Below are 17,175 nucleotides of genomic sequence, written 5' to 3' on the forward strand. Positions count from 1 at the left end.
AGTAGAAAGGATAGAGTTGAGAGCAGTAATCTGATCATCAAGACTGGGTAGAGAGGAGAGGGCAGCGAGGTGGGGTGAGAGGCGCTCCAAAAGATAGATGGGGTCAAGAGAGCGGAGTTCTTTGTGAGGGAGTAATATGGATTTACAGGGGAAAGGAGTGTGAGTGAGGAGGCAGGTGAGATGATTATGATCAGAGAGAGGGATTTCAGAGTTGGGAGGGTGGACACAGTGCAGCGATAGGAGATGATGAGGTCGAGGGTATGACCAAGTTGGTGAGTGGGTGAGCTGGGGTGGAGGAAGAGGTTGGCAGCATCGAAGAGAGATAGAAGGCGGGCGGCAGAGGAGTCATCAGAGATATCCATGTGGATGTTGAAGTCTCCGGGGATCAGAGTGGGCATGGAGAAGGAGAGAAGGAAGGTGAGGAAGGGGTCAAAGTCGTTAAAGAAGTTGGAAGTGGGGCCGGGAGGGTGGTAGAAGATGGCTACAAGAATCTGGAAGGGGTGGTAGAGGCGAATAATGTGGGCTTCGAAAGAAGGGAAGGAAAGGGAAGGGGGAGGAGGGATAGTGCGAAAGCGACATTGGGGGGCGAGAAGGAAACCGTTACCTCCTCCTTCTCCGGTGAGTCTGGGGGAGTGGGAGAAGAAGAGGCCTCCACTGGAGAGAGCAGCAGAAGAGACCGTGTTTCTGGAGACAGCCATGTTTCAGTTAGGGCGAGGAGGAGTAGAGAGCTGGAAAGGAATAGGTCCAGGTTGAAAGGGATCTTACTTAAAACGGAGCGGGGGTTCCAGAGGCCACACTTGGCAGCAGCTGTCGAGGGAGGGGAGGGAGGGGGAAGGGGAATCATATTTATTGAATACTTACTGTGTGCAAAGGACTGCACCAAGCGCCTGGAAAGTACAATTCAGCAACAAAGACAATCTCTGCCCACAACGGGCTCATAGTACAGAGGTGGGAAGAGATGTAACCAATTCATCAATCAATTAACGGTATTTGGGGAGAGATTACTGTGTCCAGCACCTCTCACGGTCGCACCTGGAGAGTTTCCAGTACTCTACCAGTCTCGGCTATGGGAGGGAGAGTCAAGCAGAGGCCTATCCATTCCATTCCTAGTTTGGGCAGTGGCTATTGAGTGGAAGAAAATCTGCCTCGAGTCAAAACTCACCCATGCTGGGGAGCAGCGGCAGGGGAGAGAGTTGAGGGTGGAGACTCAGATTTACTGCGCCATAGGAGGCAATGGCAAACCAGTTCCATATTTTTGCCAAGAAACTTGTATGAATACATTACCAGAACGATTGCAGATGGAGAGCAAAGAGTTCTGGGAGAGATGTGTCCGTGGTGTCACTATGGGTCGGACGGCATAAGACAAAACTTTTTGCAGAGCGCTGTACTAAGCACTTGGGAGAGTACAACAGAATTAGCAGACACATTCCCTGCCCGTAATGATCTAACAAACTAGACAGGGAGACAGACATTAATATGAATGAAACCAAGAATTTATAAAACACTGAAATGTACATAAATGCTGCGGAATCGAGGGTGGGACAACGATCAAATGCCCAAAGGCACAATGATATTGAAGTCCTTTACTTCATATGTAAAATGGGGATGAGGACTGTAAGCCCCATGTGGGACATGGACTTTGTCTAACCTAATTAGCTTGTATCTACACCAGTGCTTAGTACAGTGCCTGGTAAATACCATATATAAATACAGATACCAAATACAAAATGCAATGCTTAACAAATACCGTAAAAAAACAAGATAATAAGACTGGACACAGTCAATGTCCCACATAGGTAATCACAGTCTTGATTCTGCATATGAGGTAATTGAGAAACAGAAATCCCCCTCTGAACTTAAACTCGTTGTGTGCAAGGAATGTGTACACAAACTCTGCTATAGCGTACTGTCCTTATCACTTAGGATAGTGGTTTGCACACAGTAAGCACTCAATAAATACTATTAATTCATTGCCCAAGGTCATGAAGTGGACAGGTGACAAAGCCAGCATTAGAACCCAAATTCTGTGATTCCCAGAACTGGCTCTATCTACTAGCTGCTTCTCGTCTTCGTGTCTCCCTCCATTTCCAGTCTCAGATTCTTAGGCAGAAAAAAAATCACTCACCAGGCTGGTGTCTACCGGAGGAATGTGGACATGTCTGAGCCAGCAGGGACTGGTGGTCAGTGAGTTGAGACGACATTTAAAAAAAAGATTTCATAAGCTCATCTCCCTCCAGAACTGCCTTTATTCTGTTAATGGTAGGAGCCTGATACTGTCAGGTAGAATCAGAGAGTGAGGAGTACCTAGTTGTGATAAACCACTTGTTTCCTCATGGCAAAACAGCCAGAAACAGGAGCTGTCAAGTGAGGGATGGGGATCTGAAACCCAGGAGAGCAAAGGAAAGAGGAAGGTAAAAGTAATAAAAGTTGTATTTGTTAAGCATTCACTAAGTGACAAGTGTTGAGCTAGATACAAGATAATCAAGTCCCACATGGGATTCACAGTCTAAATCCCTCTTTGGCGATGAGGGATCTGAGTCACAGAGAAGTTAAGTGGTTTGCCCAAAGTCATACAGCAGACAAGTTGTGAAGCTGGAATTAGAGCTCAGATCCTTCTGACTCCTAGGCCCATACTGTTTCCACTTGGCTATCTATCAATTATATTTATTGAATGCCTACTATATGTAGAACTGTACTAAGCTCAAGTGCAGTAAAATAATAATAATAATAATAATAATAATAATAATAATAATAATAATAATAATAATAATAATAATAATAATGCCACTTGTTAAGCTCTTACTATGTACCAAGCACTATTCTAAGCAATGGGGTAGATACAAGGTAATCAGGTTGGACACAGCCCGTGTCCCACATGGGGCTCACAGTCTTAATCCCCATTTAACAGATGCAGTAACTGAGCCACTGAGAATTTAAGTGACTTGCCCAGGATTGCACAGCAGACAAGTGTCAGAGCAAGGATTAGAACCCAGATCCTTCTGACTCCCAGGCCCATGCTCTATCCACTAGCCACACTGTTTCTCTACAACAGAGTCGATAGACATATTCCCTGTCCACAAGGAGCTTACAATCTAGAGGGGTAGACATACATTAATCAATGGTATTTATTGAGCACTTACTGTGTAGAAAGCTCTGCACTAAGCTTTTGGAAGTGTACAATTAAATAAAGTTGCATTCTATTATTTACACTGCCTCAAATTGTTGCACTTGGAGGAGGAGTGTTGGAAATAGTAGAGTAACATTATTGACTGAGCACCAATTCGTTCCCATTCACTGTATTAAGTCCTAGGGAAAGTAGTAATATCATTATTATTACTGCTATTATATTTGTTATTCAGTTACTATGTATCAAGCACTGTTATAACCACTGGGATAGATACAAGGTTATCTAGTTGGTCACAAATCCTGTCCCTCGTGGGACGTATAGTATAGTTGGAAGTGAGTAGGATTTAATCCCCGTTTTACAGATTCATTCCTTCATTCCTTAATTCATTTAATTGTATTTATTGAGTGCTTTCTGTGTGCACAGCACTGTAGTAAGCTGTTGGGAGAGTACAATAGAACAGTAGAACAGGTAAATTCCTTGCCTAACACATTCCCTAACCACCACGAGCTTATGGTCTAGTGGGGGAGACAGGCATTACTGTAAATAAATTACAGATGAGGAAACAGAGAGAGGGGATCAGTTCACCCAGAAATAAAATTGCCAGTGAAACGCCTCCTCAGGGAAGCCTTCATGTCCTGGTTCCTCAGGCTGTAGATGAGGGAGTTCAGGGTGGGAGGCACCACCGTGTAGAACACGGACACCGGTGGATCCAGCATTGAGGGGGAGTCTGAGGGAGGCTTTAAATATGCAAACCCGGCAGTGAAGACAAAAACATTAATCGCAGCGAGGTGAGGCATGCAGGTGGAGAAGGCTCTTGCCCGGCCCTCAGTGAAAGGAAGCACCAGAAGTACGGAGAAGACGTGGCAATAAGAGGTGACGATAGCGACAACGGAGAGTGAACCAAAGCCAATACCAATTGCCTCACTGACATCGATGAGAAGGTGTGTTTTGGAGCAAGAAATCTTCAGCAGGGAGGGGATGTCACAGAAGCACTGCTGGATCGTGTTGGACTCGCAGAAGCTTAACGAGAATGTCCTGTCAGAGTACATCAACCCAAAAAGGCCCCCGATGATCCAGGAGGTGGATGCCATCTTCTCACAGGACCCTCGATTCATGATGATGTCATAGAGCATGGGGAGGCAGATGGCAGCATAGCAGTCATAGGACATCGCCGTGAGGATGCATGTCTCTGAACCCATGAAACAAATCACGCACAGGACTTGTGTCAAACAACCCCAGTAATAGATTAAGCGTTGGTCAGTCAGGGAGGTGACGATGGACTTGGGAACGGTGACGTGGATGAGGCATAGATCGATGAAGAACAGGTTCCTGAGGAAGACGCATATGGGGGTTGGAGGTGCTGATCAAGGGTGGTGGTGGTGAGGATGAGGATATTCCCTGTTAGGGTCACTAGGTTGACCAGGAAGAACAGAGTGGCGTGGACCAGCTGCAGCTCCCAGACCTCTGAGAACCCCGTGAGAAGGAATCAAGTCAGCGTGGTGAGGTTAGCCATGTGGTTTATGGTTTGCCTGAGGGGACCAAGAGATTGTGAAAGATCCAGAGCAAACATGGTAAGAACAATGATTTTGTTGGTCTTCAAGTGAGCATAGGGTCCCCTCCTTGGGTCCTGATGGTCATCTTTGGCTTTCAAACCAGGCACCCCTCCTCCCTCTGGTCCGGAACTCCTTCCCCTCCACAAACACCAGTCCACCACTCCTCCCGCCTTCAAAGTTTTATTAAGGTCACATCTCCTACAAGAGACCTTCCCCGATTAAGCCCTCTTTTCCCCAGCTCGCACTCCCTTCTGCATCATCTGTGCTGTGGATCTGTGACCTTAGAACATCTGATATCCTCCCCACCCTGAACCCCACAGCACTCATGTATATAGCTATAAAGTATGCATTATAAATTATTTATTTTAATGTCTTGCTCCCCCTCTAGATTGTAAGCTCCTTGTGGGCAGGTAACCTGTCCACTAACTCTGTTTGCATTGTAGTCTCCCAAATGTTCCTTACAGTGCTCTGAACACAATAAGCACTAAATGAATACCACTGATTGATTGAAATACCATTCATTGATTCATTCATTTAATCATATTTATTGAGCACTTACTGTGTGTAGAGCACTGTACTAAGTGCTTGGAAAGTACAAATCAGCAACACATAGAGACGGTCCCTACCCAACAACAGGCTCACAGTCTTGAAGGGGGAGACAGACAACAAAACAAAAGAAGTAGAAGTAGACAGGTGTCAATATGATGGATCGTGTTTTTGCGTCATTTTCCCAAGAACCTCCAATGGTTACCCATAGCTTCTACATCACGCAGAAAGTCGTAGAAAAATCCCATACCTGGTAGTCAGAGGACCTGCCTTCTAATTCCGCCTCTGCCACTTGTCTGTTGTGGGACCTTGAGAAAGTCACTTCACTTCTCGGTGATGCCGATACCTTATCTGTGAAAGACTATGAGCCCCATGTGGGACTTGGACTGTGTCCAACCTGATTATCTTCACCCCAGAGCTTAGTAGGGTGTCTGGCACACAGTAAGCACTTAACAAGTATCGTTAAAAAAAAGTGAGCTGGGAGAGGGGGAGAGAAGGAAGGAAATGAAACTGAAAACGGGTTATCTTCTGTCCCCATCTCCCCACCCGTTATTCTTCACCTGCTGCTCCCAAAATTTCACTTTTCCTTCTTTCCAAGGTCTCCATCTAATTTGGTCACTCTCAGCTCTCCCACCTCTGAACCCCTCGCTAAAAACCCCAATATATAATAAAAGGTTCACCGGCAAGGAGGTTACACAATTAGTCAGAACAAGCACTTAGTACAGTGGTCTGCACACAGTAAGCACTCAATAAATACAATTGAATGAATGAATTAATGAACACGGGGAATATGTTTTTTGTGGTTTCGTTTTTGTTGTTTTTTATACTATTTGTCAAGGACTGTACTAAGTGCTGAGGCAAATACAAAATCATAACATCCCACAAGGGGCTAACAATCTGAGTAGGAGGGAGAACAGGTATTGAGTCTCCAATTTACAGTTGAGGAGCCTGAGGCACAGAGAAATTAAGTGACTTTTATGATATTTGTTTAGTGCTTCTTTGTGACAGGCACTGTACTAAGTGCTGAGGTCGATACATATAGTCAGGATGTGTCAGTCCATGTTCCACATGAGGCTCGCAACTTTGATCCCCATTTTACAAATGAGGCAACTGGGGCACAGAGCAATGAAGTGACTTGCCCAAAGTCACACAGCAGAAAAGTGGTGGAGCCGGAGTCAGAACCCAGGTCCTTCTGACATCCAGCCCTATGTTCTATCCACTAGGCCATGCTGCTTCTCCAAGGTCACACAGCAACGTCACACAAAAGTTTACACAGGTCACACATCCATGTGTTCAAGTTCACAAAGGAAGTAAGTGGCAGAGTCAGGATTAGAACTCCGGTCCTCTGAATCCCAGGCCAATGATGTTCCCACCAGACCACGCTGTTTCAGGGATATTATATTTTATTACTCAGGGTCTTCTCCAGGAATGGGACATAATTCAATATAAATAGTAAGTTACATCAAACACTGAATCTTTTTGATCCCTTCACGCGTGAAAACAGTTCAGGTTAAATGTGTTTCATCAATGACATGTAAGTGAGAATTGGCTCATGAAGGATCTAAGAATCATTTAGGGAATAAGAACAGGACCAGGGTTATTTTTCCTAGGAATAAATTCCCAAAGCCTCCTGGGAGGAAGTGATCCTCAGGGAATGAACAGAAGAGAAGCAGTACGGCCAGGTGTGAAGCAATGTGGCCTAGTGGAAAGAATATGGGCATAGGAGTCTGAAGACATGGCTTCTAATCCTGGCTCAGCCACTTTTCTGTTGCTTGACCTTGGACAAGTCACTGAACTTCTCTGTGTCTCAGTTTCCTCATCTGTAAAATGGGGATTAAGACCAAGAATATGTATACGCATGCCAGAACGACACTAGAAGATGGGATGTTCTGGTGAGGTCCATGGAGTTGCTATGGATCAGAAATAATTCGACAGCATTTCAAGTAGAAGAAGATTGGCTGCTAGGTTTTCAGCCTCCTTTCCCACCTACTTACTATTGCTGGACAATTTGGGATTTAGCTTCATTTCATTTGAGGCTTGTGAGAGGCTTAAATAATATGATTTCTCCTACCTTTTCCTTCACCAGTAGTCATTCATTCCTTTAAGTGTATTCATTGAGTGCTTACTACTACTATTAATAATAATAATAACAATAACCGTACTTGTTAGGAACTTACTATGTGTCAATCACTGTTCTAAGTCCCTGTCCCTTATGCGGCTCACAGTTTTAATCTACATTTTACAGATGAAGTCACTGATGCACAGAGAAGTGAAGTGACCTGCCCAAAGTCACACAGCAGACAGATGGCACAGCAGGGATTAGAGCACAGGTCCTTCTATTACCAAGCCTTTGCTCTGTATAATAATAGATACACATTCCCTGCCGAAGACGAGCTTATTAACTATAATAATAATGATAATGTACTCAGAAGTGGCAAATAAAGAAGCAGTGAGGACTAGTGGGTAGTGCATGTGCCTGAGAGTCAGAATGACTTGGATTCTAATACCTGCTCTGACACTTGTTCTGCTGTGTGACCCTGAGCAAGTCACTTCATTTCTCTGTGCCTCAGTTACCTCATCTGTAAAATGGGGAGTAGACTGTGAGCCCCATGGGGGACAGGGCTTCTGTCCAACCTGATTTGCGTGTATCCATCTCAGAGCTTAATATGGTGCCTGGCATATAATAAGCACTTAACAAATGCCATTATTATTGTTATTAGTAGTAGTAGTAGTAGTAATAATAACAATAACAAATGTGGACATCACAAAAACTAGCCCATGCAGGACAGGGACTGTACCCAATCTGATTAGCTTGTATCTAACCCAAAGATGAGTGCAGTGCCTGGAACATAGTTGGTGTTTAACAAATTCTATTAAAAAAAAAAAACAAAGAAGACCCAAAACTAGCTCCACACAAAGCAAAGAGAAAAGGAACTCAGGAAAAGAATCACTTCAAAATAACCCTCTCTGGGAGAAGGTTGCTTAGTGGAGGTATTAAAGTTTCTTAACGTATTTACTTGAAACCTAGTCACAGAGAGAGAATCACCCAATCAATTTTATTTATTGAGTGCTTTCTGTGTGGCTAGCACTGCACAAAACGATTGGGAGAGTACAACAGAGTTGGTAGACACATTCCCTGCCCACAGGGAACTCATATTCTAGAGGGGGAGACAGACATTAATATGAATATATTACAGAAGTGCTGTTCGGCTTGAGCATGGGGGGAATATCAAGTGCTTAAAGAGGATAGTTCTAAGTGCATAAACAACACAAAATGGAAAGGGGGTAATGAAGAGAGCATAGGCGGTGGAGGCCTCTTGGAAGATATATGATTTTAATGAGAGAAAGGATGGGAAAGATGATGCGGGGCAAGGTAGATGGAAAAAGAGGCCCTCAACTATCTGGGCACTCAATGCCTGTTCTCCCTCATTTAGAGTATGAACTCCATGTGGAACCCCAGAGCTTAGGACAGTGCTTTGCACATAGTAAGCTCTTAACAAGTATAGTTCATTGAGCACACTGATTCCCAGTAGACACTCAAGTAGACTGATCGATTGATGGATATTATTTGCCTTCACGTCAGAACCTGTCAGAGCCTGCTTCATTCTCTCCCCCTCACTCCTCTCACTCCCCTCACCCCAGATTCCCTCAGTTTGGTCATTTACGCTGGGGAATTTTGTGGGTTGACATCACCTCCCCCCTCCACTGGTGACTGTATTTCCACTGCAGTATCTCCTGGGTCTATACAGAGATGTATTCTGGGATGACCTGAGGGGATTTCAGCACCCTTGTCCCTGAAGTCTTCTGAATGATAAATCCCAAGGTTTCCCCCATATGTCATGAGGCCCTTGCCCATAAAGAGACTTAGAGGTTGTCGTTCTGATAGGTCCCCTATTCAGAGTGGATCCAAAGGCTCCCTGCATTTATGCAGCAGCAGCAGTACAGAGAAGAGACTCAAGAATCTCCGATTTGGATCACTCCAATCACCCCCTTCCCTCTTCTCCCCAATCTGGACAGGGCTCTTCATAGCTCCCTGCCCTCTTGGCAGAAGGAGAACAGGACTTCAGGAAAGAGCGAGATGGAATCTGAATAACCCAGCAGGTTAGACTGAGGCTACAGATATGGGTATGAGAACCAATTAATCTAATCTCAGTTTTGCCAGTGGCAGACTGGTTGATCTTGGGCAAGTCACATCCACTCTGCCCCTCTATTTCCTGATCTTTAAAATCGGGATGACACCTACTTACCCTACCTCTTAGATTGGGTGCCCTAAGTACAACAGGGATGGTGCAGGATATAATGATAATTGTGATATTCATTAAGGGTTTACTACATGCCTGGCACTGTATTAAGCAATAGAGTCGATACAATTCAAGTAGGGTAGATAAAGTGTATTTGCGTTGGGCACAGTCCCTGTCCTACATGGGGCTCACAGCCTCAATCTTCATTTTACAGATGAAGTAACTGAGGCACAGAGAGGTGAAATGACTTGCCCAAGGTCACATAGAAGACAAGTGGCAGAACTGGGAATAGAATGCAGATCCTTCTGACTCCTTGGCCCGTGCTCTATCCACTAGGTCATGTGGCTTCCCTTAACATCTTGCCTCCCCCCAGCATTTATCACAGTTCTGGGCACATTTGAGTGCCCACCCTACATAATAAACAACAAAATCCTCCCCAGTGTCTATACAGAAAAGATTGATTTCTCTGAACATTTGGGCTAAAGACTATGTCCAATCTGCATCTACACCAGTGTTCATTCATTCATTCATTCAATCGTATTTATTGAGCACTTACTGTGTGTAGAGCACTGTACTAAGCGCTTGGGAAGTACAAGTCAGCAACATATAGAGACGGTCCCTACCCAACAACGGTCTCACAGTCTAGAAGGGGGAGACAGACAACAAAATAAAACATGTACACAGGTGTCAAAACTGTCAGAATAAATAGAATTATAGCTACATGCACATCATTAATAAAATGGAGTAGTAAATGTGTACAAGTAAAATAAATGGAATAATACATCTATACAAATATATACAAGAGCTGTGGGGAGGGAAAGGAGGTACGGCGGGGGAGGATGGGGAGGAGGAGAGGAAAAAGGTGGCTCAGTCTGGGTAGGCCTCCTGGAGGAGCTGAGTGCTCATTAGGGCTTTAAAGGGAGGAAGAGAGCTAGTTTGGCATATGTGTGGAGGTTAGGACATTCCAGGCCAGAGGAAGGACGTGGCCTGGGGGGTCGACGGCGGGACAAGCGAGAACAAGGTACAGTGAGGAGGTTAGCAGCAGAGGAGCAGAGGGTGCGGGCTGGGTTGTAGAAGGAGACAAGGGAGGTGAAGTAGGAGGGGGCGAGGTGATAGAGAGCCTTGAAGCCGAGAGTGAGGAGTTTTTGCTTGATTCGTATGTTGACAGGCAACCACTGGAGATTTTTGAGGAAGGGAATGACCTGCCCAGAGCGGTTCTGTACAAAGATAATAAAGGCAGCAGAGTGAAGTATAAACTGAAGTGGGGAAAGACAGGAGAATGGGAGATCAGAGAGTAGGCTGATACAATGTTCAATACAGTGCTTGACAAAAAGTAAGTGCTTAACAAATATCACTATTATTAGATAATTACGTTAGGCTTTTTTCCCCTGTTTGCATGACCCTAATTCCTGAGAGGATTCCAAAAAGCCACGGACTATTAGAAATGGCCATCTAGGTTTGGCTGGTACTTCTTCCAGGCCAGCATTCTATCTTCTATAATGGCAACAGATGATGGTTCTCCTCAAGAGCCATTCACTCATTCAATTATATTTGTTCATATCTGTTCTCGATCGACACGCACTCCCTTGGTGACCTCATTCGCTCCCACGGCTTCAACTATCATCTCTACGCTGATGACACCCAGATCTACATCTCTGCCCCTGCTCTCTCCCCCTCTCTCCAGGCTCGCATCGCCTCCTGCCTTCAGGACATCTCCATCTGGATGTCTGCCGGCCACCTAAAACTCAACATGTCCAAGACTGAACTCCTTGTCTTCCCTCCCAAACCCTGCCCTCTCCCTGACTTTCCCACCTCTGTTGACGGCATTACCGTCCTTCCCGTCTCACAAGCCCGCAACCTTGGTGTCATCCCCGACTCCGCTCTCTCATTGACCCCTCACATCCAAGCTGTCACCAAAACCTTCCGGTCTCAGCTCCACAACATTGCCAAGATCCGCCCTTTCTTCTCCATGCAAACCGCTACCCTGCTCGTTCAAGCTCTCATCCGATCCCTTCTGGACTACTGCATCAGCCTTCTCTCTGATCTCCCATCCTCGTGTCTCTCCCCACTTCAATCCATACTTCATGCTGCTGCCTGGATTGTCTTTGTCCAGAAACGCTCTGGGCATGTTACTCCCCTCCTCAAAAATCTCCAATGGCTACCAATCAATCTGCGCATCAGGCAGAAACTCCTCACCCTGGGCTTCAAGGATCTCCATTACCTCGCTCCCTCCTACCTCACGTCCTTTCTCTCCTTCTACAGCCCACCCCGCACCCTCCGCTCCTCTGCCGCTAATCTCGTCACCATACCTCGTTCTCGCCTGTCCCGCCATCGACCCCCGGCCCACGTCATCCCCCGGGCCTGGAATGCCCTCCCTCTACCCATCCGCCAAGCTAGCTCTCTTCCTCCCTTCAAGGCCCTACTGAGAGCTCACCTCCTCCAGGAGGCCTTCCCAGACTGAGCGCCTTCCTTCCTCTCCCCCTCGTCCCCCCTCCATCCCCCCATTTTACCTCCTTCCCTTCCCCACAGCACCTGTATATATGTTTATATGTTTGTACATATTTATTACTCTATTTATTTATTTATTTATTTATTTTACTTGTACATATCTATTCTTTTTATTTTATTTTGTTAGTATGTTTGGTTTTGTTCTCTGTCTCCCCCTTTTAGACTGTGAGCCCACTGTTGGGTAGGGACTATCTCTATATGTTGCCAACTTGTACTTCCCAAGCGCTTAGTACAGTGCTCTGCACACAGTAAGCGCTCAATAAATACGATTGATTGATTGATTGAGTGCCTTCTGTGTGCAGAGCACTGTACTGAGCACTTAACACAGTACTAAGCGCTCTAACGTCAATCAATCACCAATTATATTTATCAAGTATTTCTTGTTTTTGGAGCTCTGTACTAAGTGCTTGAGAGTGTACAATATAATAGAGTTAGCAGACATGATCCACAGCGAGACAGTAGAAAGAGCACAGGCATGGGAGTCAGAGGTCATGGGTTCTAATCCTGACTTCACCACTTGTCAGCTTTGTGGCCTTGGGCAAGTCACCTAATGTCTCTGTGCCTCAGTTACGTCATCTGCAAAATGGGGATTTAGACTATCAGCCCCAAGGGGGATACCCTGATTACCTCGTATCTACCCCAGCATTTGGAGCAATGCTTGGCACATAGTAAGCACTTAACAAATATCAACGTTATTATTATTATTATTATCATTATTATCATTAGTATGATCCCTGTCCACAAGGAGCTTACAACCTAGAGAAATTAGTCAGTCAATGGTATTTATTAAGCACTTCCTTTGTGCAGTGCTCTGTACTGAGCACTTGGGAAAGAACAGTACAATGGAGTTGGTCAACATGGAGCTTACAGTTTAGAGGTGGGGGTTAGAGATAGTGCTTAGTACAATGGTCTGCATACAGTAAACACTCTATAAATAACATTGATTGATTATAGTTGCAGCCATAATCTTTCCAACTAGTTTTATGTCCCAAAGGATGGCCATTCTTGTAGTGTCTTATTGTACAGGCCGGCTTCCTACTGGTCAGAAGAGACACTAGACTGGAAGCTCATGGTGGACAGGGAACCTGTCTATCAAGTTTGGCTGTATTGTCTTCCCCCTGTGCTTAGTACAATTCTCTACACACAGTAAGCAATCCATGAATACCATCGACTGTCTGATTCTTCTAGACTGTAAGCTCCTGCTCAAACAATTGATTGGTTGATTGATCGATCCATGAATACATTTGACTGTCTAATTCTTCTAGACAAGTAAGCTCCTTGTCAATCAATTGATTGATTGATCTCTGCAGCACTTAATGCTATGCTATGCACTCAGTCAACACTCATTAAGTGCCACTCGATAAATGCCAATGAACCCTTGATCGACTGATTAATTGATTGATATGTCACTGGAGGATCTTATGTGCTCTGGAGGAGAATACAGTAGCTCTGAAACATAGGTCGGGGGTCCCCCTGGAAACATGTTTGGTGATCTTCCAAAAATCAATGTCATATTGATTGAGTGCTTACCATGTGCAGCACTAAAAGCACTTGGGAGGGTACAATACAACAGAGTTGATAGACACATTCTAATCCTGGTGCTGCCACTTGTCTGTTGTGTGACCTTGGGAAAGTCACTTCACATTTCTTTGCCTCATTGCCCTCATCTGTAAAACGAGGAGGAAGACAGTGATTCCCACGTGGGACAGGGACTGATGGTAACATAATTAGCTCGAATCTACTTGGGAAAATACAACACATATTAAGAGATTCTGGGTTTGCATCCATTTCTGCCACTCATCCACTGTGTGACCTTGGGCAAATCACTTGTCTATGCCTCGTTTTCCTCAACTGGAATATGGGGACTCAAGATCTGTTTTCCATTCTACTTAGACTGTGAGTCCCAACTGGGACAGTGACTGTATCCAAACCGATTAACTGGTATCTACCTCATCATTTAGAACAGTGATTGACAAACAGTATTATCATTATTATCATTGCTATTATTATTGCTATTAATAATAACGATAATTGTAGTAAAGCTGTAGTATTAATAAAGGTAATAGTAATGATAGCAATAGTAGATGTAATGGAGGTAGTAGCATTAATAAATGCAATAGGAATAGTACTAATGGTAGTTATAGTAGAGGTAGCAGTATTAGTAGACATAGTAATAATGCAGTGGTAGATGTAACAGAGATAGTGGTCGTAGAAGCGGTAATAATAATTGCAATTTGTATATTGCTTACTAGGTACTATACATTGTGTTTTTGAAAGAACAAAAGAGTCATAAGGCACATTTCCTACTCACAAGGACTTTATACTCTGGGAGGTGGGACAGTTATTAACATATTTTAAAAGGTAGACTATCTTGGTGGTCTGCCTACTAGCAGGATTCCCACCCCTTCCTCTTCCTGGAATGACCAAAGTTCAATGAGGTTGTATCCAGTAAATAGTGGAAGGGGTACAACTGAGGCAGGCGGAGACCACAAGGAGCATATTCGTCTCTGTGTCCAGTGGCTTGCAGTTTTCCTGTCTGGCCAGGAAGCAGGATGACCCAGTGGAGACAGCAGGAATCTGGCAGTCAGAAGGGTACAGGTTCTAATCCCAGCTCTGCCACTTGCTGGTTTTGTTATCTTGGTAAATCACTTCACTCCTGTGTGCCTCAGTTACCTCATCTGTAAAATCAGGATTAAGATTGTGAGCCCCATGTGTTATTTGGACTGCGTCCAATTTAATTAGCTTGTATCTACCCCAGAGTAAGTACAGTGGTTGGCACATAGTAAGTGCTTAACAAATAGCATTAAAAAAACCCTGAATATAGAGGCAACTCCAGCCTGCTCATGTGACTCCTCCTCCAAACCTTAAAAATTAACCCAGAGACGGTATAGTGGTATTTGTTAAGTGCGTATTAAGTGCCAGGCACTGTACTAAATGCTGGGGTAGGTATAAGAAAATTGGGTTGGACACAATCCCGGTTGCGCATGGGGCTCACAGTCTTAATCCCCTTTTTACAGTTGAGAGAAGTGAGGTATAGAGAAGTTAAATGACTCGCCCAAGCCCACACAGCAGACAAATGGCAGAGCGGGATTAGCTTTGACTCCAAGACTCGTGCTATACCCACTACTTCATGCTGCTTCTTGGTGGGCACACAAAGATGAAGACAGTAAAGGAATGTCAGGAATTCTTTAGTACATCAGAAGCAGGAAGGATCAAAACTGTGTGAGTACACATGGGAGCCAGAATGGTTCCCCTTGATCTTCCTGTTCTCCACCATCCTTCTCATTCTCCAGTGTCCTTTAGTTCACTCAGGCTGGAAAAGATCTCCCAGCTATGAAAGGCCAATAGCATGGAGGTGACAGAATTCGTCCTCCTGGGACTCTTACTTCCCAAGCGCTTAGTACAGTCCTCTGCACACAGTAAGCGCTCAATAAGTACGATTGAATGACTGAATGGGAGCTGCAGCTGGTCCACACCACTCTGTTCTTCCTGGTCTACCTAGCGGTCCTGACGGGAAATCTCCTCATCGTCACCATTACCACTCTTGACCGGCGCCTCCACACCCCCATGTACTTCTTCTTCAGGCACCTATCCATCCTCGACCTCTGCTACATATATGTCAGCTCCCCCAAATCCATCCTCAACTCCCTGACCGCCAGCAGCTGCATCTCATTTCTGGACTGTGCTTTCCAAGTATTTGCATTCATGCTGTGTTCCTTTGCAGAGACACCACTGCTCACAGTGATGTCCTTTGACCATTTCGTAGCCATCTGCCTTCCCCTGCACTATGAGGTTATCATGGACGATGGGACCTATGTAAAAATGGCGGTTGCCTCCTGGCTCTTTGGCACACTGAGCGCCATTAAACACACTACTGCCACCTTCTCTGCCCCCATCTGGTGGTCTAACGTCCTCCCTCGGTTCTTTTGTGATATCCCCCAGCTCATCAGACTCCTGGGACTGGATGGAAATATTCAGGAATTTGTGGCTAAAACTTCCCCTGTCGGCCTCATCTTCTGTTATTTCCTTGCCACCGGCGTCACATACGTGTGAATCTTCTGGGCCGTGCTGAAGATGCTCGCCGCTGAGGGCCGGGCCAAAGCCTTCTCTACCTGCCTGTCCTATCTCGCTGTTGTGACTTTATTCATAGCGAACAGCCCCTTTCCCCACCTCAAGCCCGTGACTGACTCCCCTTCGGCCCTGGACCTGTTGATGTCCGTGTTCTACACCGTCGTGCCTAACACCCTGAATCCTCTCATCTACAGTATGAGGAACCAAGACATGAAGGCCGCCCTGAGGAAAATGATAGTGGGAAAATGTGTCTACAATGACGATAGAACCTCTTTCTCCATGAAGTCATGGAATCTTCTAGCCCGGGGCATGCTGGGTCCCTACCCCTTGGCATCAGTCACACGAGAATCACTGGTGTCCATGGAGTCTCCATGTCCAGAGAAAGATGCCCGACACAGTTGCTGAGGTCTCAAGATTAAGGACCACCATTCCTGAATGGATTATAACGCCAGCCTCTGCTCAGTGCGTATTTTCCATCTTTGTCCCTGCCTGTCCTTTTCCTCTGGGGTACGGAGTACATTGAATGCTTGGGTGATAAGGGGTGAAGTATATTATAAAAGGCCAGCATACATTCTTTTACCCTTCCATTTATGGCCAAAGCAGCCAGAACTTTGAACCATTGTAATGCCTTTGGGTCGTGAATGAGCAACCTCAGTAGCCACTGCTGGCTGCTACGTTAGCCAATTATTTTGGCTGTGTTACCCTTAAGCACTTTCGTCCTCATCCCGGCTCCAAAATACACGTGTAAAAATTCTTAGACTCCACGATTTTTCCTATCCTTAATCTATTTTAATGTCTGTCTCCACCTGAAGCAGCATGGCTTAGTGGATAGAGCATGGGCCTGGGAGTCAGAAGGCCAACGGTTCTAATCCCGGCTCTGCCACAAGTCTGTTGTGTTAGTTTGGGCAAGTCACTTCACTTCTCTGAACCTCAGTTACCTCATCTGTAAATTGGGGTTTAAATGCGTGAGCCCTACGTGGGTCAGGGACTGTGTTCAACCTGACTGACTAACTGGTGTCTACCCCAGTGCTTGGAACAGTGCTTGGCACATAGTAAGCACTTATAAGTAAGCTCCTTTTGATCAGGGATCATGTCTATCACCTGTGTTGTACTGTACTCTCCCAAATGT

At 45.2% G+C, this 17,175-nt stretch overlaps 1 non-coding gene across 1 annotated transcript; it reads left to right on the plus strand.

The window, feature by feature from the left end:
- Nucleotides 1–1,014: 1,014 nt before the first annotated feature.
- Nucleotides 1,015–1,152, plus strand: LOC119923936. Its single transcript, XR_005449006.1, has one exon. It is a non-coding gene; the product is annotated as a small nucleolar RNA SNORA7 (small nucleolar RNA).
- The last annotated feature ends 16,023 nt before the right edge of the window (nucleotides 1,153–17,175 follow it).

Source organism: Tachyglossus aculeatus, unplaced genomic scaffold (genome assembly GCF_015852505.1).
Source record: "Tachyglossus aculeatus isolate mTacAcu1 unplaced genomic scaffold, mTacAcu1.pri scaffold_67_arrow_ctg2, whole genome shotgun sequence".
Lineage (NCBI taxonomy): Eukaryota > Metazoa > Chordata > Mammalia > Monotremata > Tachyglossidae > Tachyglossus > Tachyglossus aculeatus.